The sequence below is a fragment of the Syngnathus scovelli genome, chromosome 22, assembly GCF_024217435.2.
Source record: "Syngnathus scovelli strain Florida chromosome 22, RoL_Ssco_1.2, whole genome shotgun sequence".
Taxonomy (NCBI): Eukaryota; Metazoa; Chordata; class Actinopteri; order Syngnathiformes; family Syngnathidae; genus Syngnathus; species Syngnathus scovelli.
In genome coordinates this window covers 4074073-4098256 of record NC_090868.1, presented here as the reverse complement: position 1 = coordinate 4098256, position 24184 = coordinate 4074073, and the positions used below count along the sequence as shown (strand labels likewise).

General features: G+C 40.6%; 1 protein-coding gene across 3 annotated transcripts in view; it reads right to left on the bottom strand.

Moving 5' to 3' along the window:
* The window catches only part of lmo3 (LIM domain only 3), an 80061-nt gene extending 56417 nt beyond the window's left edge, over positions 1-23644 (bottom strand). For 2 of the 3 annotated variants that reach the window (XM_068649616.1, XM_049761462.2), the window contains exons 1-5: positions 23553-23644; positions 23093-23167; positions 22837-22936; positions 21833-21953; positions 21349-21479 (exon numbers count right to left, since the gene is read on the bottom strand). The gene's annotated coding sequence lies outside the window, so the exon portion shown is untranslated. The remainder of the gene's footprint in view (positions 1-21348; positions 21480-21832; positions 21954-22836; positions 22937-23092; positions 23168-23552) is intronic. The other variant, XM_068649617.1, reaches the window with a different exon arrangement.
* Positions 23645-24184: the final 540 nt, after the last annotated feature.

The following is a 24184-nucleotide window of genomic DNA, read 5'->3' as shown; positions in this document are numbered from 1 at the left end:
AGCTGGTGAGAGAGGCATGTAGATTACAGGGTGAATTGCCTGCAAAGCGCTGTTCGATTTAAATTGTCAATGCGGCGCCTCCATTTGACTCATACGGAGACCATTTTGGCTCAGATAGAGCAAAGACAGATTCCATCAGGTCCTTATCTGTTACAAGTTGCATTGCTTGCAACCCGATTCAATAGGCACCAATAATGGTGTTATTTTTTAAACATTGGGATACCTGGGTTTTCTGCACTGGTCAGCAGCAGGGGTATACAAGTATGAGAATGCATATAAAACATGCCCGCCTTCCTTCACTTCCCGCCGTCTGACACCGTGAATGGTGTATTATTCCGATCATTTTTCTGACTTCCTGGAGGAAAAAGTAATTTTATCTTGTAAAGGGGTGTATTTTTTTTTTTTTCCGGCCCCCCTCCTGTCCCGCGAGTGGTGTATATTGTTCTGGGATGAAGAAGTCTTTTCCGCCGCATCGATACATCATCGCAGCCAAGCGCAATCACTGTCTGCCAATTGTCAGTAGAGACCAATTTGGGCCGCACACACTTTGACCGTGACATTTCAGAAAAATTAATCCCAGTGTAAACCCTCAAAGAGAAATAACTGTGGCCTGAAAAATAATTAAAAATAAAGTATCATCAAACATCTACAGAGGAACTGGCGGCGGTACGAGACAACTTTTTTTTTTTGTTAAACGAAGGACAAACAAGCTAGGCTACGTTTCCAATAAGTGTAACAGTTCAATTTAGTTCACTGCCATTTGTTTCCCTGATTAATTTGTGAAGTTTCACTCTATCCAAATAATCTTGCCTGACTATCCCTAATGATAAACCTGGATAATATTTACAATCAAAATTCTCATGAAAGTGGTCCACATCAAGTTTGTTCTACATGATTGCTATATGAAATGATCGATCCTGTCCTATCCTGTCCTATCCTGTCCTATCCTATCCTATCCTATCCTATCCTATCCTATCCTATCCTATCCTATCCTATCCTATCCTATGCTATCCTATGCTATCCTATCCTGTCCTGTCCTGTCCTGTCCTGTCCTGTCCTGTCCTGTCCTGTCCTGTCCTGTCCTGTCCTGTCCTGTCCCGTCCTGTCCCGTCCTGTCCCGCCCTGTCCCGCCCTGCCCATCCTGTCCCATCCTGTCCTATCCTGTCCTATCCTGTCCTGTCCTGTCCTGTCCTTTCCTGTCCTGTCCTGTCCTGTCCTGTCCTGTCTTGTCCTGTCCTGTCCTGTCCAGTCCAGTCCAGTCCAGTCCAGTCCAGTCCCGTCCCGTCCTATCTTGTCCTATCTTGTCCTATCCTGTCCTATCCTGTCCTATCCTGTCCTATTCTGTCTTATCCTGTCTTATCCTGTCTTATCCTGTCCTATCCTATCCTATCCTGTCCTATCCTGTCCTGTCCTGTCCTGTACTGTCCTGTCCTGTTCCGTCCCGTCCCGTCTTGTCCCGTCCAGTCCAATCCCATCCTATCTTATCCTGTCCTATCCTATCCTAACCTAACCTAACCTAACCCACCCTTTCCTATTCTGTACTGTCCTGTCCTATCCTGTCCTGTCTTGTCCAATCCCTATAGTCAATAAAATTGAACTTCCAGTGAATTAAGACTGGGATTTTTCTTTTTTTGTTAAATGACCATAAAAAAAAACAATGTCGGGTAATGTTTGGTAAAAAAACAAAAAAAAAACTGTAGTGAAAGACAGCCAGGAAATTGCAAGCACGCCGCTGGTCTCTCCGAGTGACCATTTAGAAAGCCGTCAATCTCACCAACGAGATCGCCGATTGCCGCACTAGCTGACGTGATGATGATCTGACGGATGTGGCGGAGAACGAGGTGGCCTGTAAAACCACCAAGGAAGTGCTTTCAAAAGAACGAAAAGGCTTTTACCAGCCCGGCATTTACCAGCATTTGGGTAATAGCCACTTCTCTACCGTGACAGAGATTGAAAGGATGAAGGCTTTTTGCCCATTAGGGCAGGAGCAACGCTCCCAGATACACGATGCCGAGGTTATTAGTGAGCTGGAGCACTCTGAAAAACAACACTCAACAACATGACATTTTACTGAAGCACAGGCATACCTGCTCCCGTGCCCATATGTGTCATGTCAACGCTTGAAAGATAGTCAAGAACGGGATTAGACGAAACGTGGCTTCAATAAAAGGGAGCGCTTCATAAGTAGTTCTGTTTTAAGTTCCCAACTTGAATTATTTCGGCTGTTATCAGGGCGAATGAATACGCGCACCTGTGAGGAGAGTCTTGGCACAGTCAAACTCCCTCCATTGCGACTTCCTTTGATTCCTTAAGACGCCTCGCGAGCTTCGTTTCGCAGCGTCGGAGAAAGAAAAACAGCCGCAGACCGCATCTTATTTACATTCCCTTTTTTGCCTAAACCTGATGTGTTTCGGCGAGAGTGCAGGGAAGGGCAAACACAAACAAAATATGAATATGTTTCAATTCCAAGGTTCCGAGGCCTTGGTAAACGCTCTGACAGGTGGGAAAAAAACAACGATAATGAGAGCGAAACTCCTTTCCAAGAAAGCCGCATTGTTTTAATTGTTCAGACCCGGAGAACTGTCTGTTTTTCCAGCAGCCAATGCAATAAAGAAAAAAAAAAAAATCCTGGCTTTTTCTCGGCAATGTGTTCGGGCAATTATGTACAAACCCTGTAATTATGCATATCTTTTGGAAACATGTTAAAGCTGTATGGAAATGAGACAGGGCCGCTTAAACATGCGGTGTGGGTACACCCCCCCCCCAGCACCACCAGCACCTTAGCAGTGCATTGTTTGATAGTTCAGGCAGTTTGTAGAACTAACTGGGAGTTTGTGTCTGGTTCTCTCACAGAAGACCCAACCTTTAGAAGTAAAAAAAATTGATTACCGTATTTTCCGTACTATAAGGCGCACTGGATTATAGGGCGCATAGACTAAATAACTGCTCAAACGTTAATGCAATCACAATATAGTAACACTCAAAATAGTGAAAACAATAACAATATATCAATAACTCAACGTTGGTCAAACGTTGATATTACACGCCAAACAAAATAAACACGTAAAACTTACTTTAATAAATTAGTCCTCATCCACGAATCCATATTGGTCCATGTATAAGGCGCACTGGATTATAAGGCGGCTTTTGAGAAAATTGGAGGTTTTTAGGTGCGCCTTATAGTGCGGAAATGCTGGTAGTCTGGGTAAACAATGTCCCGCTTGCTCGTCGGCAGGAATCGAACTCCCTCGTACTTTCGGGCCTGTGTACGAAAACATCCCCATCTCCGTATTGCTATCTCCGTATTTCTCCCCCCCCCATCCAATCTTCTCTTCCTTTCTCCTTTTGCTCATCTCTGCATGTGTGAGAAGGTCCCACCCTTAATTAAGTCTGCTGGGGTTTCAAGTGTTGAATCTTGTTTAAAGCCCATCTCAGCACATTTAAAAAGGACCGTACGAGCGTGTATGGTAATCAGGACATGCATAGCGGCTGGCTGAAGAGTTCTTGATTTCAGACTTGATTCCATCACTTGTTTTTTTTTTTTTTTTTGAAACCCTCTCTCTACATCCAACAGTCGGAAAATGTCCAAAGTGTTGTACAGTATGTTTCTTTTGTACCGCGTCGAGACTCCAACCGCTCGCAATTACCACCGGTTAATCTTATCACAATAAAAATTCAATTACTTTTATCAAGGTTATTTCATAGGCTCAGTGGAAGCCTCTTTGTCCATTGTGCGCCTTTGCATGCGTCTCTCGCAGCTAATAATTGAGCGCCGGCGTTTTACCCGCACAACGCCGTGTCACGAGCCGCAACAATGCGGTATGTAACAGCTCTATGAGGAACCAATAATGGGTTCATTTCCACCGTTCACCTCGGGCTGAGCACCTGTTAGCTAGCGTCTCGTCATTCCGACATTGAAAAAAAACGGACGTTTTTCCGTATTGATAACAGGTTAGTGGCGAAGCTACGAGCCAGGAGTCTGATGAAGCCTATTAAAACGCTCGCAAAGTGGCGAGATTCAAAAAAATTTTCTGCTTGACTTATCTGCATTTGTTCCCCCGGACCCTCATCGCAGAGGATTCTGGGTAGCGTCACCCCACCCCACTTCCCTGCCCAACACACCAATTACCAGCGAATGGATTTTTTAGGGGAGTGAAGCAGAATAATTGTGCAATTATCCGGGTGAAATGGGAAGTCTAATGTGTTAAAGTAGGATTTTAAAGCAACTGTGAGGTGGTGAAATGGGGAAAGATTTGACCTCTATCCAAGCCATATAGCATCGCCGAGAAAAATAAACAGATCCGAACATAAATATGAATAGCTTGAGGGAGATGTACCTCGAGTTTTGGGACAATGAAAAAGATGATCACAATTATGCTTCAAAGAGATTATCCAGAGTGATTATCTTCTGGTGACTGATGATTTTTATTTTTTTGGTCAGGGTATGCATGACCATGATGGGTTCCATGTACCTCAAACGAGGTATGAGTTTTGGGACAATGAAAAAGATGATCACAATTATGCTTCAAAGAGATTATCCAGAGTGATTATTTTCTGGTGACTGATGATTTTTATTTTTTGGTCAGGGTATGCATGACCATGATGGGTTCCATGTACCTCAAACGGGGTGTGAGGTTTGGGACAATGAAAAAGATGATCACAATTATGCTTCAAAGAGATTATCCAGAGTGATTATCTTCTGGTGACTGATGATTTTTATTTTTTGGTCAGGGTATGCATGACCATGATGGGTTCCATGTACCTCAAACGGGGTATGAGTTTTGGGACAATGAAAAAGATGATCACAATTATGCAAAGAGATTTTCTAGAGTGATTATCTTCTGGTGACTGATGATTTTTGATTTTGGTCAGGGTATGCATGACCATGATGGGTTACGTAACAATAAAGGTTTCTCCGACCTGCCAAGAGTGACCCTACCAGGAATGGTAACGATCTCCGGATCATTGGAAGGTCCCTCGCCACGACAAGGCCAGACCCAAAAGATACAGACTGATTCTCGTAAAACCTCGAATAGGCTTTTTGAGTTTTTCCTACACCAGGGCGTTTAGACCTTGAGATTTTTTTTTATTATTATTATTTGTGATCTGTTGGCCTGTGAAGCCCCTTGAGACATTTCCCGATTAAAGGTTATATAAATAAATGTGACTTGTCACTTGCTACAAATGACCCTGGTTGTTTGTCATTTGCCACCAGATTTCTGACAGATTTTTTTTTCTAATCATGCCTTGTTTTTCTTCAACAACATACATGTTTTTATGTCATGCGGCGAGCGAACCCAAGCTCCCCACTGAGAGTTCTAACAATTCACTGGCTGCTGTGATAAGAATCCAATTAGTCATAAAATAAATAGCAGTTTGGTCACATATATGATGGCCAATAACACAAGAGGAGACTGTGGTTATAAACACGCCGTTCCAGACAACATTTCACCCCGTAGTCATTATTGATATGAAAAACGAGGAAAGAAAAATCAGTGGAAAGCCGTGAAGGCATTTCCCCCCCCAAATAACTCATTGCATTGACCCTAATCCAAATCCACTCAGAAACCAAGCAATTTAACACCGCCATTCTCCAGACCCCGCTAACTTGTGAAACACGGGGGAAGGTGAGAAAGGAAGGAGGTGGGAGGGGGTGAGGGTGGGGGGACACAAAATGAAAATTCAAGGGAAGGGAACATAAGATATGTTGTCTGCTTTCAGCAGTTGTTAGAAAATAAATTGCTTTTGAAACTCGAAATGTTTACCTCAATTGAGAAGCGTTTTATGCCCTTGACAGGAAATTATTTCACAGCTTCTCTGGCAGTTGCTCTTTCCAATGGTAATGTTTCCTTAACCCCAACAAATAACTTGGCCTTCACATTTTGCTCAAGTATAAATAGCCCAGCGCATTCATGTTTGGAGGTCTCTCTCAATAGGTTCCTCAAATAATTTCTCTTCTCATTTAGAGCAACGGGGAGGAACCAAATGGGGCGCAAATGGTACATTGGTGCTCCAATATTCAGTGTGAAATTATAGGGAAGGAAGGAGGCAATCAGATATGGAATGGAGACAAAATCACAATCATAACAAATAGAAAAGCAAGAGGAGGGGAATGTAATATAGGTTATGGGTTGCTGGAACAGGTAAATAACAATTACTAGTAGGTGAGGATGTCTGGTCAGTCAACATAAAAGAAACTTGGTCTCAATTGATTGAAGACTGATTCATAAAATCGGTAACTAAAGCCATTCAGGATTGAAAGAAATATATTTTCCCTAAATCAAATTTTTATCTCCGTGACCTGGAAGATAAGCGGGGCAACTATTTTCTGCCACGTCAGCCAAAAGGTAAGCAGAGCTGCATTACTGTATTTTCCGCACTATAAGGCGCACTGGATTATAAGGCGCACCTTCAATGAATGGCCCATTTTAAAACTTTGTCCATATATAAGGCGCACCGGATTATAAGGCGCACTTTCAATGAATGGCCTATTTTAAAACTTTGTCCATATATAAGGCGCACCGGATTATAAGGCGCACCTTAAATGAATGGCCCATTTTAAAACTTTGTCCATATATGAGTCCATATATTTGGACACGCCTGCTGTGGTGGCTCAATATTGGTCTATATATAAGGCGCACCAGATTATAAGGTGCACTGTCGGCTTTTGAGAAAATTGGAGGTTTTTAGGTGCGCCTTATAGTGCGGAAAATACGGTAGTCACTTCTATAAGATAGGACCACCCCCACGAAACATTCATCAAAGCATCCATGAACAGTTTAACCCTTTTATTTATTTTAACCTTTTCATTTTGTTGACATAAAAATTCCTGTTCCGAGTACCTCTCCAGTCAACACGCACGCAAACCAACAAAACAAACCCATAATGGAGGCCCTCAAAGCATCAAGACGCCGATGCTCCCGGTTGAGAGAAAATAACAATAAACACAAATATGAGGTGAAATAGAGATGTCAGGGCCAATTAGGTTGAATGTTTTCATCGCCGCCACTCGTCTCCAACAAAGAGGCTCCTGTAGCTAAATGCCATACGCGAATACAAGTACCCTCGTATTGTTTGGAATAAGGCCGGTGATCTAAAATGTGCTCCAACAATGCTTCAAATGAGATTTAATTGTGAGCTGGGTGAGTGACTGTGTTGGTATCAAACTATTGTAACTTCGACTAACATTTGCACTATTTTGTATTTTGACCAGAAAAGCAAAATGTTGACTACCGTATTTTCCGGACTATAAGACACACTGGACTATAAGGCGCACCTTCAATGAAAGGCCCAATTTAAAACGTTGTCCTTATATAAGGCGCACTAGACTATAAGGCGCACCATTAATGCATCATGTCAGATTTTTGATCCAAATCAAATCATTCTCCATTTCATCTTTTTTATTTCAACTTCAGACGCAACAAATTACTTTATAATCACAAAATAATGATCCATAGTCTTTTCGATTCAGGATTCATAGTCTTCAGCGGGCCACTTATGATTGATTTCATGACACAATGCTTCGGGCCAGTTTAAATTTAGGAATTTGGTCCATATTTAAGGCGCACCGGACTATAAGGTGCACTGTCGGCTTTTGAGAAAATTTTAGGTTTTTAGGTGCGCATTATAGTCCGGAAAATACGGTATACAAAAATCCAAATGTGCATTACCAAATTCAGATCCAAAGATTCCCATCTGTTGTATCGGCTAAGTGCGGTTAACTTCTAATTGGTTTGTCATTGACGTCTTTGAAACATGCTTGTCGGTATGCCGCATAATTAGGCCATACATTCCGAATATAACTTCACCGCAAACTTTTGTCAGGCACATTATTACCCGGTAATTTCAGCCACCCAGGAAAAGCAGCGATAATTATGATTGAATAGTGATGACTACTGTCATAAAGCTATGGTTGTCTGATCAAGTTAGTTCACCACGACTAACGACGGCAACAATGCTGGGGAACTGGCGATGACTAATTAGCGCACCCATAATGTTCCCCCCTCTTAAACATCTCCCTGGAGGCTGTTTTGAATCATTATGCAAATGATGTTGTCAAATGTCAATTATCGTGAGCGGAAATCTTGTGATTTATTATTTTGAAGAGTTGTTGTTTGCAGCCACAAAGTTTCTTTGCCAAGTCATTAAAACTGTGTGGGAGACAAAAGGTGTCTGAAGGGGAACTGAACAGCAGACTTACATCACATATAATACAGAATAGAACTTTTTTTTTTAATGGCTCGTGTTAAACTGGAGGTTTTGAGGTTTCCGTGCAATTATCAATCAAGTCAAAAGACCAGAGTATCAATTTGCGGCTGTGATTTAACAATTATTAACCACTACACTCAGCCTATTATTTTCCAAATGCCTGATTTGAAATAAATTAAACACTCATCTATAGCACAGGTGTCAAAGTCAAGGCCTGGGGGCCAGATACGGCCCGCCATATTATTTTAGGCGGCCCGCGAAGACAAATCGTGCATCGAATTCACGTGGCAATTCCAAAATTTCAAATTTTCACTTTTAAAAAATAGAGATAATGTTAGCAATTTTTATTACCATTAATTTTTTAAAAATAATTTTGGGTTTTAAATATTTGATTTTACTATTTCATTTTTAAATATTTGAACTGTTTTTATTAGTGTATCGTGGCATCAACCACAAGATGGCCATGGACCGTTCCCGGTGGAAGAAAGCCATATCAAGAACCCAGTCCAACCCAGCGGTGCCTGGAAAACGGACTTTAAACCGATGAACTGTTTTTATTAGTCTCTGTTTTGAAAACGAATTATTCATCAGTTATTGTGTAGCCTATAATATATATACAATATGAGATGTTCATACATTTATTTAGATTCAGCTAAAGTTTAACACTAAACCCATTGCCCACCATGCTAAAAAAAAAGATAAATATCAATTCTGTTGATGTCCTTTTGAAGTAATCTGCGATTAGATTCGGGGGAAAAAACTAAAGGTGCCGTCCACCCTTGGGAGAGGTTTCCAACTGGACAACAGCGCGAGGGGACTCGAGGGACCCCATAGAATCAGAACAGAGACGGCTGTGTTCTAAGTGAAAGGCGATCTTTTCAATGTTTAATCAAAGGCCATTTCTGCCACTTTGTTGGATTTCACTCGACTCACACTTATGTCCTTCAAAAGGATCAAAACAGTGGGGTAATAAGAGCCGTTGCCAAGTTTGATCATGAGTGCTTAAATGAGTTTGGCCCATTAAATGTACCTCTGGATAATGAATAAACCATTCATCTTACGGTCCTGGTGTGAGCTCTAATTAGGCCATGTGAGAGGAAATTCCGTTGCTGCTCCATCTGCGGGCACACAAGTGCCTCAAAGTTAACAGCGTGTGTTCATGAAGTGGAAATAATAACAAAACGACCAAATTCATAGCGATACAACTTATGTTTGCTTTAGAAATTGTTAGCAGTATCGAAAAGCAGATGTCATCTAGTTTTATTCCTTGGCGTTCCACACAGCGCGAGTTTAGAGCCCCTTATTTTTTTTGTCAGTGTTTTTAATTGTTTTGATATGTTTGATTTTTTACAGTTGGGTTTAAAGTGCTCTATAAATAAAGTTGATTATTTCATCCTGAATTGTGATTAATTTCTCTATAGGGATAAAAAATACACAAAACTGGAGGTGTTTAATTTTCATCCTGAGTTGATTAATTTCTCTATAGGGATAAATAAATACACAAAACTGAAGGTGTTTGATTATTCTTTTGTGATTCCATAGTTGTCACTCACTCCTTTCATCAGTTCAACAGGGTCTGCATTCAATAGAGTGTTATCGTCCATTTTCACTGTATTACTTTTTCTCACAAAAACGGAATTTTACTGAACATAGTAGTGAAGGAAGAAGAGCATATTGAATTTTTTGATACGCTCCCATGTACTTAACCTTAATTCCCCTGGAAACATTTCATGAACCGTCTTGAAAAAAAGAAAAGGGAAAAAAAAATCGTGCATAATTAACATTATAAATGTGTTCTGGCAGACGGAGAAGCTCAGTGTGATTCCTTCCAATTTCAGCATTTGGCAGTAGCAGAGTCAGACTTGCCATAGGTGACTACTTAGCCTCTAAATCTCACTCGCTCTGCGTTTGAACCCATCAACTTCTCCATCTCATGAAGCTGCATGCTTTGGATGAGGTTTTAAAAAAAATGAACTTGATTTTCTAACGACTCAATATGCTCGGAGGGAAACGGATAAGACTGATAATGTGACCGACCCCGAACGAGTCAAACCTCATTGGGTAAGACACAAATGATTCTTAATGGCAGATGGTAATCACGTTTGTCTTTCAAAGTTTCTCATTGATTGAAGAAACCTGTTCATTAGTAGCTCAACATCTGCTCGGGCTTTCAAAATGACAAATGTGGAAAAGTAATTTTCGAAAAAAAAAAAAAACAATACGGCGCCGCATACTCGGAATTAAACCGACTAGGGAATTAGGACGACCGCTACTTTATGCTAATACGCTGCTACTTGAAGAGCTACGTATTTTTTTAGATGGTCCTCAGTATAAATAGCTTGAAAAGCACTAAACTAGACAATGAAGCGTTTTTTCTCGGGGCTGACTGAGTTCTGCCCATCTCCTTTTAATTCCCCATCAACGTTGGTAAGATCACTCGTTTCCCCCAAATTAAACATCATTCACTGTTAACGCATTCAAGAGATTCCAATTAGCCGAAAAGTGGTTCTTCATGATTGTGTTTTTCCCACCGAACCCTCTTCCCCATTCAAACACTTTAAAGAAAGCCTTCAAGGGGAAAGCCAGCCCTCCCCATCTTTCGACATTAGCGCTTGTGTGCGTGTCGTTGCGAGGGAGCTCTATCAAGTGGTATAAATCTTTAATTTTGGAGATCAGTATTAATGGCCGAAACAGCCTCAGATCTGGGTTCCGCTCGCCGCTTTCATCCTCCCGGCTGGAGGAATTCCGGGGGAGGCGGAGAAAAGAGGGGAGCTCGGAGATCGTTTGCTCCCATAAGTACACAAAATTAGCTTCTTATCGGTTGATCTCTGTACATGATCCTTTGGAAATCTGCTGCACGTCCAAAGCTGGAAAGTTGTGTCCCTCTTGGCTCGTGTGTGTGTGTTGTGTGTGTGTGTGTGTAAAGCTCTAATTAAATTACTTTTCAAAGACAATAAGGCCTGTCTGAATCTTCCCCCGTCACCCTTTTCAACATTTTTTTTTAAACGTCGCAGTTTGGTGCCGTGAAGGAAATTACATTTTCGCTCATCCCTTGCGTATTCTCGTGTTGCTTGTCCTGATGTTTTGTCACAGTTGAGCGAGGGAAAATAAACGGCAAAAGGAGAGGCCGGGAAGTAGAGACAGAGAATGAAGCGCTGGAAAGTGGCTTTTGCTTTGACATGAGTTTGTTACGTCCGCTGAGAGAAAGTGGTTTTCTGTTTATTTGCATTTGTTTGTCACCAAAAGTCACAGAAAAAAAACCCCGAATATTTTGGCAGAACTCTGTGAATAAAGGGAAATGCTTCAGTCCAATTTATTTGTGCATTAAAAAATATTTTAGTCTAACTCGTTCATATTAGTAGTGCTTCCACTCCCAACCGCTAGATGGCGGCACACTAATTTGAGACAATGTAAATTTGAAAGAAGAAAAACAAAAACAGGAAGTATTGTCGTAACATACATCTTGGTTTCATCATCTAATCCAGTTTTTTACGCCTACAGAAAGTGAAAATTCAATTTATAATGTACATCTTCGGAGATTATTATTGATACGATTCTTTGTTCGTAAACACCGACGGATCAATACCATTGCGTATCTACTTAGGGTGTTTCTTTCGCGGGAATGTAACCTCAACGATGGAATAGGGATTACAGTACGTCTAAATTGAAAGTCAAGGTAGTTCTCCACCGAGTGATGCAATCTTGCAGTAGACACGCCGTGTTACTTCCTAATTTGGGCTTGCCCCGGTCCTTCTTCAGGCTATTTCCTAATGTTGCCATTCCCCCTGTATTTCTCCGCTCTAATGAGTCAGAGCTGCCGAATTAGGCCGGGCGCCGCCTGCTAATGGGGCCTGCGAAAGCCGGAGAGTGACTGAACCTCTCGTTAGCCGAGCCGGCTGCTATTGATTGCGGTGGGCCACTGGGGGCTTCCTACCTGTGGTTGACTTTGTACTTTGTGCAAGAGTTGTAAGGGTCTACGGAACAACAGGGACCACGCACATCTCAAACAAGGCCTATGAAAAGCCTATCAATTAGGCTTTGAAGGTCAAGCAAACTCTCCCCCCGCGTCTTGCTGAGACTTGAGCTAGCCCGTATCTCTTCGTCTCTCGCTCTCCAAAATACATCTGAAGACTCCATTCAATTAAATATCTCTTGGCTCCAGCTGCTCCCTAAGTGAAAGGTCAACTAAGTCCAGGAGGCTAAAAGAGAAAGGCACGGCTTCTTCGCTACACACAACAAAGGCTCCCCCGAGCAGGCGCTCTCGTTGTTAATGATACCCACTGGTCAATCCCTAACTAGCAGTGACAGTTAGCCCCACAAGCGCCACGGCAAACCAGAGCCGATCGATCAGGTGAGGAAAAAAAAAAGACCCATAATGATAACCCGCAGACATAATGTCAAGTCCTTGCACTGTCCCAATTGGTTGACATTCAGGTAGCTAGCCGGCCAGACATCAAAAGCTAAAGGTGCAGCAGCAGAGCTGTCTTGCTCTCCCGCGCCCACTGAGGTGGGTTAACCCTCTCGCATGAACTCTAATTATCCACACTGTGGCCTCGGGGGAGTCCCTGAGGGACGGCCAAGCGAGACCGACGACACGCACGCCGACTCGTGCACGCTCGCACACTCAATAACCATCAACACAAACAGCGCCTAATTGAGTCAAATTGGGACTCATTACCTCGGCTTTAGTGCAGTCATGTTTAAAGTGACGGCGGATGTGTGAGTGTGTGCAAAAAGGGTGTGACAATAGTCCAGTTTCCGTGGCACCTGCAGAGTTGTGATGGTAATGATTTCAAGCCTGGTTACCACAAATTAATCATTTCTTGTTGACTTGACTGGATTTTTTTGTATTACAAAAAATGTAACTACTATTATTGCATCTTTAGTATTTACCTTCTGTGTTTTATCAAAATCTTTGTCTAGAACATATTTATTTATGCATTATACTGCCTTCCAATACTATAAGATGCTTTTTTTTTTTTATTACTATAATAATTTACAATTTTAAGGCGTGCGCTGGAACGGATCATGGCATTTGTATTGATTTCAATAGGGAAAGATGCTTTGAGATACCGACATGGTCACAATCAAGGCTGTACAATATAAATAAAATATAAATAAAAATATAAATATATAAATATATAAATATATAAATATATAAATATATAAATGTAAAAATGTAAAAATATAAATATATAATATAAAATAAAAAATATACTGTTTATCAAATAAAAACATTTCCCTCTACAAAATTAGCTGGTTCGATATTCTCAAGAGACTCGGGGTTGATAACTTCTGTGTCTGACGACGTCTGTACCCGATCCATTTTTGGTTATCGAACCCCTCGTCTTTTTTGGATTAAAAAACCGGACAGACGGCCTGACTCCAGCGCTTGGAGAAGAAGTGCTGGCTCGGCCGCCCTGAACACCCGTCGATAGGCGCTGGAGTGGCAGCCAAAGCGGCAGTAAGACAGGATGGCTGTCGCTGCCTCACCGATTAGAGCGGCAGACTGCATGGGGGATACAGAGGGGAGACGCTAAGAGATGTCAGGATCCCTTACACAACCCTCTGTATCCCTGTATTGACCCTCCTTCTATTGCCTAAATGAACAGACTAAAGGTGATCATATTCCCCATACTATCAATACGAGCTGCTCTATGAACGTACCCTGATGGCCTTGTGACCTTCTTTAGTCTGTCCTCCAACTGGATTTTTTTATGGGTAAACCCTGACTTGAATTAAAATCATTTTATAATTATTATAATTATCTTATTATAGTCCTTTTCTATCGTTAGCCTAGCTATTGTGTGTTAGCATTGTAAAAGGAGTGATTCTGCTAAGAGACTAAATAACCCAACATCTATGCTAATTTCTGATAGCCAGTCTATTGGGAATTGCATTATATGTTAGCATCAAGCTAACGGGATTTGATTTAATTTTATCGCCACGTCAGAGACGATGAATTGCTAAGACCACAGATAATTTGGTTCATTGATCGGGGGCGTCGAACAACATGCTCATGATCAAATTGTCACTTTTGTTTTGCACACTTCTGTATCAAAAGTTGCAGGGAAAAAAAAAATGCAGGTTAGGTTAAATCGTCCATAGGTGCGGGTGTGCGAATAGGTCCGAACAAAGACAGTTATTTGACAACGCAATAAATATTTAAACAATTGGAATCCGGTGTGGTCAAAGCTATATCATTAGAGAGTAAAAGTCAATCCTTCGGAATTATTGATTTTAGGATTATGCTGAACTCCGTGTCAAAGACGATAAATGCCTCAGAGCGCTTTGATTTCTCATTATATTCATGTCTCCACAGTTCTTCCGGCAGAGTCAATATCGCATGTTCTCAATGTATAGCTCCGGACAATGACTACCTATTGACCACCTCCCCTTGTGGGAATCCTTAAAATGACAAAGGGTCTGCTCATATATTCTAATATCTTGTAAGAGTCTCATTTCAGTAAACACTAAATCCATAGCTGGATTTGGATTTCTGGAGCGCTGGGAAAACTGAGAACGTTTGAACACGGATTGTCTCATATGGCACTTTGATGCTGTGGTCAGATTTTTATGAGAGCTTGAAACAGAAACTCCTTCTGTCATTTGTCTATTTCTTAAGCACTTATCTTCAAATGCTTTGACTTTTTCAAAGTTTTAGAGACTTTCTCTTGAATTTTGAAAGTTACGTATTTTCCGGACTATAAGGCGCACCTAAAAACCTAAAATTTTCTCAAAAGCCGCCTTATAGTCCAGTGCGCCTTATATATGGACCAAATTCCTAAATTTAAACTGGCCCAAAGCATTGTGTCATGAACCCGTTGAAGACTATGAATCATGAAGCAAAAACACTATGGATCATTATTTTGTGATTATAAAGTAATTTGTTGCGTCTGAAGTGGAAATAAAACAGATAAAATGGAGAATGATTTGATTTGGATTATAAATCTGACATGATGCATTAATGGTGCGCCTTATATAAGGACAAAGTTTTAAAATGGGCCATTCATTGAAGATGCGCCTTATAGTCCGGAAAATATGGTACGGTATGTTTTTTGTCACTTTAATCTAGACTCAAACTCTACAAAAACAAAAGAACCATTTAAAGATACTATATGCTTTACAAGATTCACCCGATTTCCAATTTCTCTGGCCTTCCCGAACTGTTCATTTTTTACAGCCTTGGTTTCATCAGAAAATCTTCCAAACACATATGGGAAAAATATGTTGTGATCTGATGAAGTCAAGGTTGGGGTTTGCTAGCCTTGCCTTCAGCCACCTTGAAACTGGAAGTTCAAAAACAATCCCGGTGCAAAAAGTTTGTTGCATAGCAGCTGCCGGCAATGAGACATGATTTACGGACTGCGCTCCCGTCGAGGTTGTTTTTGCAAACGCCCCAACATTTCATTTTTGAGACGTGCGAGAAGGTCAGGCAACTGTTGTTGATAATTAACCCCCCAGTGTCAACACAATAAAACATCGGCAACAAAGCCTCACCTCGGAGCGACACTGACTCTTAAAACTTGTACTCGTGACCCCGCGGCCAACAATCAACGTCATCAATTCGCACAAATACACACAAACGTAGCCACATAACGAGTGGACGGGAAAAGGTCAGACGTAGCGCTTTGCGAAAACCTTTGGTGGTGTTTTGCTTCGCCACTGGGGGAGCGGTGCTTTGAGGGACTGTCAGAACCAACAGCGCCCTGCCAACCGAGAGGTGCGCAACCTTTACTGTCCTGGCCTTAAGGAGCGCCAGCACTCTCACCTTAACATTGATTTTTAAAGGCCATGTGTACTATTTACACTTTACATTTACTCTTCAGTTTGCTCCCTGCTCAGTGGAAGATGTGAGCGGCATATTTTTAAAGCAAACAATAATAAATTTCCACCCGAGTATCAGGGCGGAAATGGAACCTTACAGCGGAAGATAATCGGTAATTGGCGATCGATTAGTGGATGATAATCGAATTTGCGATCCGAACGCTCAATTGGCGGATGTTTCCGAAATATTTTTCTACTATCACTAATAGTTAATTTGTATCTAGCATGTTTACACCTGAAAATATCTACGCTACGTTATTTATGGTACGCAAACTCAAACTCCACAAATCCTTCTAATCTACATTTATTTATTGTTTGGTGTTCGCACTTATAATTTATGCCACTTATTTGCATATAATGCGCACGTAGCGAAAAGCAAACGATAACAAAGACAACAAATAGTTTATGTTAATGATTCGATGTTTAATTCGGTGCAAGTGAAGTCGGAATTAGATCAAAGCGGCGTCAGTGCTGTTTAAATAACAGCGAGTCAGCTCATTTGCCAAAGATACCGAAATATACCTTATTATATGCCGTATTAAAAAAAGATTTAGTCGTCAAATCAACTCGAGTTGTAAATTGAGCGTAAAAGTTAAAAACAACTGAACCCCACTTGTGCAGTGATTATTTCATTTTCCTCGAGAAGTAGGAATTTGTCTCATCATACTTGGGTAAATTAATTTTGACATTTTTCCTGTGACTTTAAAAACATTAGTATTGGAAAGGGCCGGCAAATATTGGCCATAGTTTGGACACCCCCTTGACAACAGTATTTTTACGTATTTGTTTTGATTATTTTTATCTTATTATGATGGCTGCATTTAATCGTTCACCGGAACAAGCTGTAGCCTCGGAAAAAATAACCAAAGCCATCCATTGACAACAATAATAAAAGTGACAGAGCGACACTTCGGCATTGAAGTCAAATCATATTCTCTATTATATCAATTACAGGGAAAAAGGGGGGCACACTAACTGGCCATTACATGAGTTTTATTGAAAGGCCAATATCAGCGCGGTGATAAATGTCTCCCGACAACATTTTAGGTGGCCCGGCAGGCGGCTCATTTGGATGAGGAGCTGCATACAAAGTTCAATCCCATCTGTCTCCGGCACAGTCAATACTGGCGCAGCAAACACTCATGCATGACATTTGCAGTCGGCTCCGAGACACAAATCATCCTGTGGGGAGTCTTATAATTAGGAGTGTTTTGCATGATTTAGTCAATCAACAGCGGGGAAAAAAAATGAAAAAAAATAAGGGGGACGGGCAGGGCGAATATCCACAAGGTATTAATTACTGGTGTGCACTATTTTCCAAAATTCACTCGAGTGGGACACATTTACACTTCACAATGAAACATGAATGAGCATCCGGGGTGGTCTCGCGCCTTGAGCCAACGCCATCGGCGAAGCATTCCTAGGGCTCTTTTTTTGTTTGTTTGTTTTATTTTTTACCAGCAGCCCTCCAGCCAAGACGTGGCGCCTTAACACAAAGTGGACGTGTTGAAAAGAAGGAGGACGGAGTAGTGCACAAACAGAGATCGGAATCAAAATCCGTCGAGACGGGAATGCACACCTTAATCAAGAAAAGTTTTTTATTTAGAGCCGAGTTATTGTTGAGCTTCTTCAATCATTTTTTCAATTTTAGACTTGGTCTCAGTGAAAGTATAGTTCGGGGCAAAATGGTGCAGGGGCCATTTGTGGCCCACCAGCCATTTTTTGGCAGCCTGAAAAAAATATAACATTTTGCAGTTTTAACACTGATATTTTATGATATGTAATTAAAATGTTTTCATACACAATGGTGTCTTGAGATATAACATTCTTTACGTACCGTATTTTCTGGACTATAAGGCGCACCTAAAAACCTAAAATTTTCTCAAAAGCCGACAGTGCGCCTTATAGTCCGGTGTGCCTTACATATGGACCAAATTCCTAAATTTAAACTGTCCTGAAGCATTGTGTCATGAAATCAATCATAAGTGGCCCGCTGACGATTATGAATCATGAATCAAAAAGACTATGGATCATTATTTTGTGATTACAAAGTAATTTGTTGCGTCTGAAGTGGAAATAAAAAAGATAAAATAGAGAATGATTTGATTTGGATTAAAGATCTGACGTGATGCATTAATGGTGCGCCTTATAGTCCAGTGCGCCTTATATAAGGACAAAATTTAAAAATGGGCCATTCATTGACGGTGCGGTGCGCCTTATAGTCCGGTGCGCCTTATAGTCCGGAAAATACGGCATATATAGACACACATTTTAAAGTAGCTTTTCTAGCTTTTATTTTCAATGTTGAAAAATGTCCAAGTGGCCCCTGCATCATTCCCTCTAAAGTGAGATCTTCTTTTTACTCCACCCTCGGGGACTCCATTATTCCATCATCCCTTCCTCCAAGGTGACATCCAGCACTTTCAACCAGTGCGGCTCGGGTAATGTAATTAGCCGTTAAAGTGAGACATCCTAAAGGTGACATGCTACGACAAACTTCATCACACGCCGAGCCTTAAGGCCTCGCCTCGCCCCCGCAATCAAACGGCAGTATGTGGACGTCAAATTACACCGATTACAAGTGTAATCGCGGCTGGTTCGGCGGCTGTCAATCAGCTGGCGGTGGTAAAAGTATGTCATCAGGTGGTCCGAGCTAAGCTAAGTTGTGAGAGGGCGAATGAAGTGAAGCAGAGACGCTTTAATTAAAACTGTGACATTGTATCATAAAAACCAGAAACCTAATCGTGATGGAATAAGTATAATGTAATTATCAAGCCGGTTATAAATAGCTTTAATTTCATGCTTTGTGGAAATGAAATGGAAATGGCATGGAGGGGAGGTGGCCATATGTGTATGCGTGTGTATGTGAGGAGGTAGTTTACCGAGCTTGTCGCCACCCTTCTGCCAAGTGCCAAGAGACAGGAGCCAAATCCAATTTCTCCTCTCCAGGTCACACGTCTGTCCACTCAGCCATCCTTCAAACTTCTCTCTATTTGTCACCCTGCTCATTATCATCTACCCTGCTACATTATCGGATGTGACTCTGAGAAAAAAAAAATAGACGGGGGCGGGGGGGGGTTTGTAAGGAGACACCTGACAGCCCCCCCCCTTGAAAAAAACAGTCCTGAGAGTTTGTCATCTTCCCCTTCCAGATGCCTGATGATCCTAATGAAATCTAATCTGCACACTCGAACTGCAGCGAACTTGCAATCGGAGTTAGATGCTGGAAGTTTTACCGCCTGGCGTATACTCAAGCTATTGACCCTCATACATGCAGTAGAACCAACTCCTTGGAAGAGAAAACCGGCTGATGTTCAAGAACTAAACTTGAGTATTTCCATGACAGAGACTCTCCACGCTTTGCTTTTTAGCCACAGGTACAATAAAAAATACACTTCTGACATTTAATTCCCTATTTTTGCTTCATTTTAATGGCCATTGTACTGCTGCTTTTGGTGTGCACAACCTGGCCACAAGGGGGCAGTGTAACGAGATTGTCAGTCATTGTTTGTGTTTGAATATTAGTTTTTTTTTTCGAAAAGCACAACACTGATGCTATTCATAAGCGCACCTATCGAGTTTTGTATTGTTTGTTAGCATAAAGCTAAAGCTATGTGGTTTGTTTTAAACACCCATGTAATTCCGTGTGTTATATTTTTAGTTTGACAATAAACTTGGAGTGGCAATAAATATTTTCTGGGGAAAATTTGTTCACCATCTGCCAAACTGCTGATTTGATTTCACCATATTATTTCCTTTATTGTTTTGATTGCCAAACCACATATTAAATTCATGTTCTTTTATCAAGCTGTCCCAAAACTCGCCCAAAAAAAAAACAACAAGACTGAGAGGAGTCTGTTTCAAACAGCATGACTGATTAGCTTGTTGGAGGGTGCGAGGAAAGAATTTATAAGGAGGGTTCACAGGTGCGAGGGGTGAAAACCCAGCCGCCAGAGAGCCTAATGATCTGAGGGGGGTCCTTGAAGTAATCCGCAGGGAGCCCCAATAAATGCAGGACCACACCAAGAGAAAACACGGCGGTCGCGCTGAGCGGTAAAGATGTTCTTTTTTTCCCCCCCCACCGCCTCCCCCCGAAACGATAAAAGCGCTTGATGAGGTTTGCTCACTGCGAATGAAACCAATAATTATGACTCGCCCCGCAAACAAATGCATTCAGAGTTTTAAATTAGGTCTGATTGAATCTTTCTCACTTTCCCGCGGCGGCTGTGATTACTGCATGGTTTTGATTAGCACAATGATTGCGGCGGGTTCCAGTTGTAATCCTTCAAGTGGAAGCACGCCGCTAAATGTCTCAATTGCGTCAGAATGATGTCTGTGACAATAGCAAAAAGCTCCGAATGTGCCAATGTATAATTAGGGGAGTGGAAAACCTTTGTAAGAGCAATTATTAATTTTTTTTTATGGCGGCTTTTAAGGCTGCTTTTTCCGAGAGACGAATCGCTTAAAATGAAGGTTACAGCATCGTTTATGGCGCTGATAGAACGAAAGAAAGAAAAGAACTAAAAAGGCTTGAGTGTTATAAACAGCGGCAGTGAATAAAATTGTGCTTTTTTTTTTGGGAAACATTTAAAGGTCAGTCATAATTAAAGGTGGAGTAATGGATTTTAAAGAAAGTGAACGAGTAAGACTTAAAATGTGCATTTGGTGCTGATGTTTATTTGATCACAAACTTGTTTGGACTTCAACCAAATATTTGAAGGGAAAACGTTCAAACAAACATCGAGACTCTTTAGCATACCGATTTAATAGTTCCTTGAAATACGAGTGACTCGAGGAAACTTTGAAAATTAACACACAGCAGCTTAAGCTAGCAAGTTTGTTTAGCTTAATGCTAACATAGAATGCAAAACGCCATATATTGGCTAGCAAATAGTGAGTGTTTGTGTTATAATGATTTAACTCGATGGATATTTGAACCCACATGGTGGAGCAACACATGTAGACAGACACTGGTCAACAACAACAAAAATTTAAGTGTCAAAGATATTCAAATGGTTTTTGAGTAATTTTGGGCTGCCAAGTCCAAAACACTTGGTTTTTAAAACATTTTTGAAGATAGATAGATAGATAGATAGATAGATAGATAGATAGATAGATAGATAGATAGATAGATAGATAGATAGATAGATAGATAGATAGATAGATAGATAGATAGATAGATAGATCAATGCTTCAAGATATTGCATGAAAAAATATACAGATGCTATTGAAAGCTAACATATATAGCATGATGGCTAATAACTAGCATCAAAATAACATTTTCCAAACAATTATTAATTATTATCTACTTACGTGTGTCTCGATGAACTGCAAAGAACCTCACAAGGACAGATTGGTATTTTCATTTATGGTTGCAGCACTTCATCACAAAACCAATGGATGGAGATACTTCAAATGGTTAGCTTCTTTTTCAAGGTTTGAGCCTGGAAAAAAAAGATTCAATTCACATTATTTGTGATTTTTTTTTCTTCTTTTAAAGACAAGCAGTAACACCGAATGTCTTATGTTCGAGTGTGGAGGCTCAGGTTTAATTTAAAACTAATTTTGGAAAAGAGTTTGTTTTTATCGCGTCGTATTAATTTCCCCTGGAGTGACATTGTGATAGGAGCAGAACAGATGGGAAATCCAGGATTGTCCTAGCAAAATTCATCATGAAAAATGCACCCGACACCTGTGTAATTTGCCTAATCATCTTTTGCTAATAAGCTCTACCCCATTAATTATGCACGACTTCCACAATGCAATCAAGATAAAAGTAAATCTGATGACTTAATACCCTTCAAAATAATTAGCCTCTTCTCCTCAAGTCATTCACCAGCCCACAACCATCACATGGACATCTTTCATTTTCATATCTTCCCTTCCATCTCTGCCAGGATTTTAATTGAGAGATTTTTCTGAAAAAAAAATCCACGTTAATTTATATTGTGAGAAAAAAAATGTATAGTCGTTCATTATTTTTATATATTTTTCAACATAATTTGGGGGAAAAGTATTTTCTTCAAATTGTCAAATGTTAAATTTGAGCCAGAAGAACGGAAATGCTCAATGACAACAATGTTGCCATGGCGACGCAGCAAACAATTGGTAAGTGACCGCGTGAATACAGCACTTAGCGCCACTCCAGGCAATTTCCAGCATTGAATGTGATGCGTTCAAGGACATATAAACAAAAGGGGGGCGGGATTAACACAGAGAGGATTGCAATGTCAAATATCAGAATTCATAGCAGTTCAATATTCTATCGTTGGAAAGTTAAAGAGAACACAAAGTCGGAATTTAAATCATTTTCTCCCGGTTAATACATGTTTTTTTTTTTTACGTACAGAAAAATATCCAAGATATATGGTGAAAAGAAAATCAATGGGAAGTTTTAATGGGTTTTATGTGGGTAATGATAGAGGGGGGGTTAAGAGGCTAGGGCACGGGTTAATGGTACTATCAGGACATAGACCAAGTTAAGTGCAGACGAAAGGTCCACCACCAGAGGTTAATTAACCTTTCTAAACCCAAAGGTGTCTGGATGCACATACATATTGAATGGAAGCTGCCACAAAAAGCTGTAGGTCACCGCTAATACATTCTGCAAGTTACAATTAAAACATCATCAGACTCACGTCTGATCTCCATTTAAGAGGCATTTATGAAGCCGCAATTCAGGAGGCAATTTATTACAGTCAAAAGCCGTCTGAATGGGGGGCAGTTAGGTTAGCAGATATGCAATTTCAGTCCATTCAAAAGCAGCAAGTGGGACCGAATTCGGGCGGGTGAGGCATTTACCGAGCTTTCCTTTTGCTGCTCTGTGGAGTGAATGAAGACGTGTCAGATCAACACGAAAGCCATTAGGATCCTTTTAGTATTTTCTTGTACTTGTTTTGCTCTGCAAATAGAAATGATATTGTCAAGGTGAATTCACAGAAAATATATATATTTAAATATCACGCAATACACTGCCATGATAATAATAATCAAAAATAAATAATAATAAAGTGATTGAATTGGAAGTGTTAGTGAAAAAGGCAAACAATCATATTACCGCATTGCTCCGTTTCGATTGCAATTGGGTCAAGCAAAGTCTTGTGACCGGATCCACGTCGCTCCTTAAAACATTCTGAAGCCCAAAAGTTGCATTTCTAATTTGACAAGATGTCGTAATAGTATTTGTTTCTGAATTTTCACAAATGTATTTTCACATATGCTAGCTAATGACAATCTTTTGTTAAGGATGATAAGATCAGACTATTTTGTTAAATTGCATTGCTGAATCGACAATATGTGTAAAAATGCTATTTAATAGTAATAAATAATAATAATGAAACAAGCTAGCTCCATTTTGGCACCTGTGTGAGTGTAATTTAAAGTTTTAGAACTATCATAGAGATATTTTGGTGATTTGTTTGGCAATGATTTTACTCCAAACGTTTGTCAAATCTATCATTTTTTCAATAAAGATGATAACTAACATTCATTTAAGCTATCATGTAGACAGTACTTACAGTTTGAGTCGTCTATTAATCTCTAAACTTCCCTTTCGGCGATGTTTTGCTGGTGAAGCAAGTTTTCGCGGGCGCCGCCATCTTGGAAATGGGAGGGGCCAAATGGGTTCACGGGCGCGACCATCTTGGAAATGGGCGTTACATTAGTGAATCGGAAAATATAATAATAGACTGCCCAAAATTGGAACTAAAACTTTTTATCACTTAACTAAAAGTTCTCAATGTCTCAAATGTGATTAATTCATGTTTATTGCAGGTGAAGCAAAGTTTCAAGGGGCCCGCCATCTTGGAAATGGGAGGGGCCAAATGGGGTCAAGGGCGCGGCCATCTTGGAAATGGGCGTTACACTAGTGAATCAGAAAGTACAATAATTGACTGCCCAAAATTGGAACTAAAACTTTTTATCACTTAACGAAAAGTTCTCAATGTCTCAAATGTGATTAATTTATGTTTTTATAAAAATAAAAAAGTGTTGTTTTAGTGTCACCATGAGATTCACACACACACCGAAAGCAACATTATCAAAACTGCGCCCTTCTCTTTTAACCATCTAGTACAACAGGTTCTGTCAATCCCTCAGCGACCGCTATCCCGGTTGTCGACTCCATGTTGGTGACGCTTCCTCTGAAGCC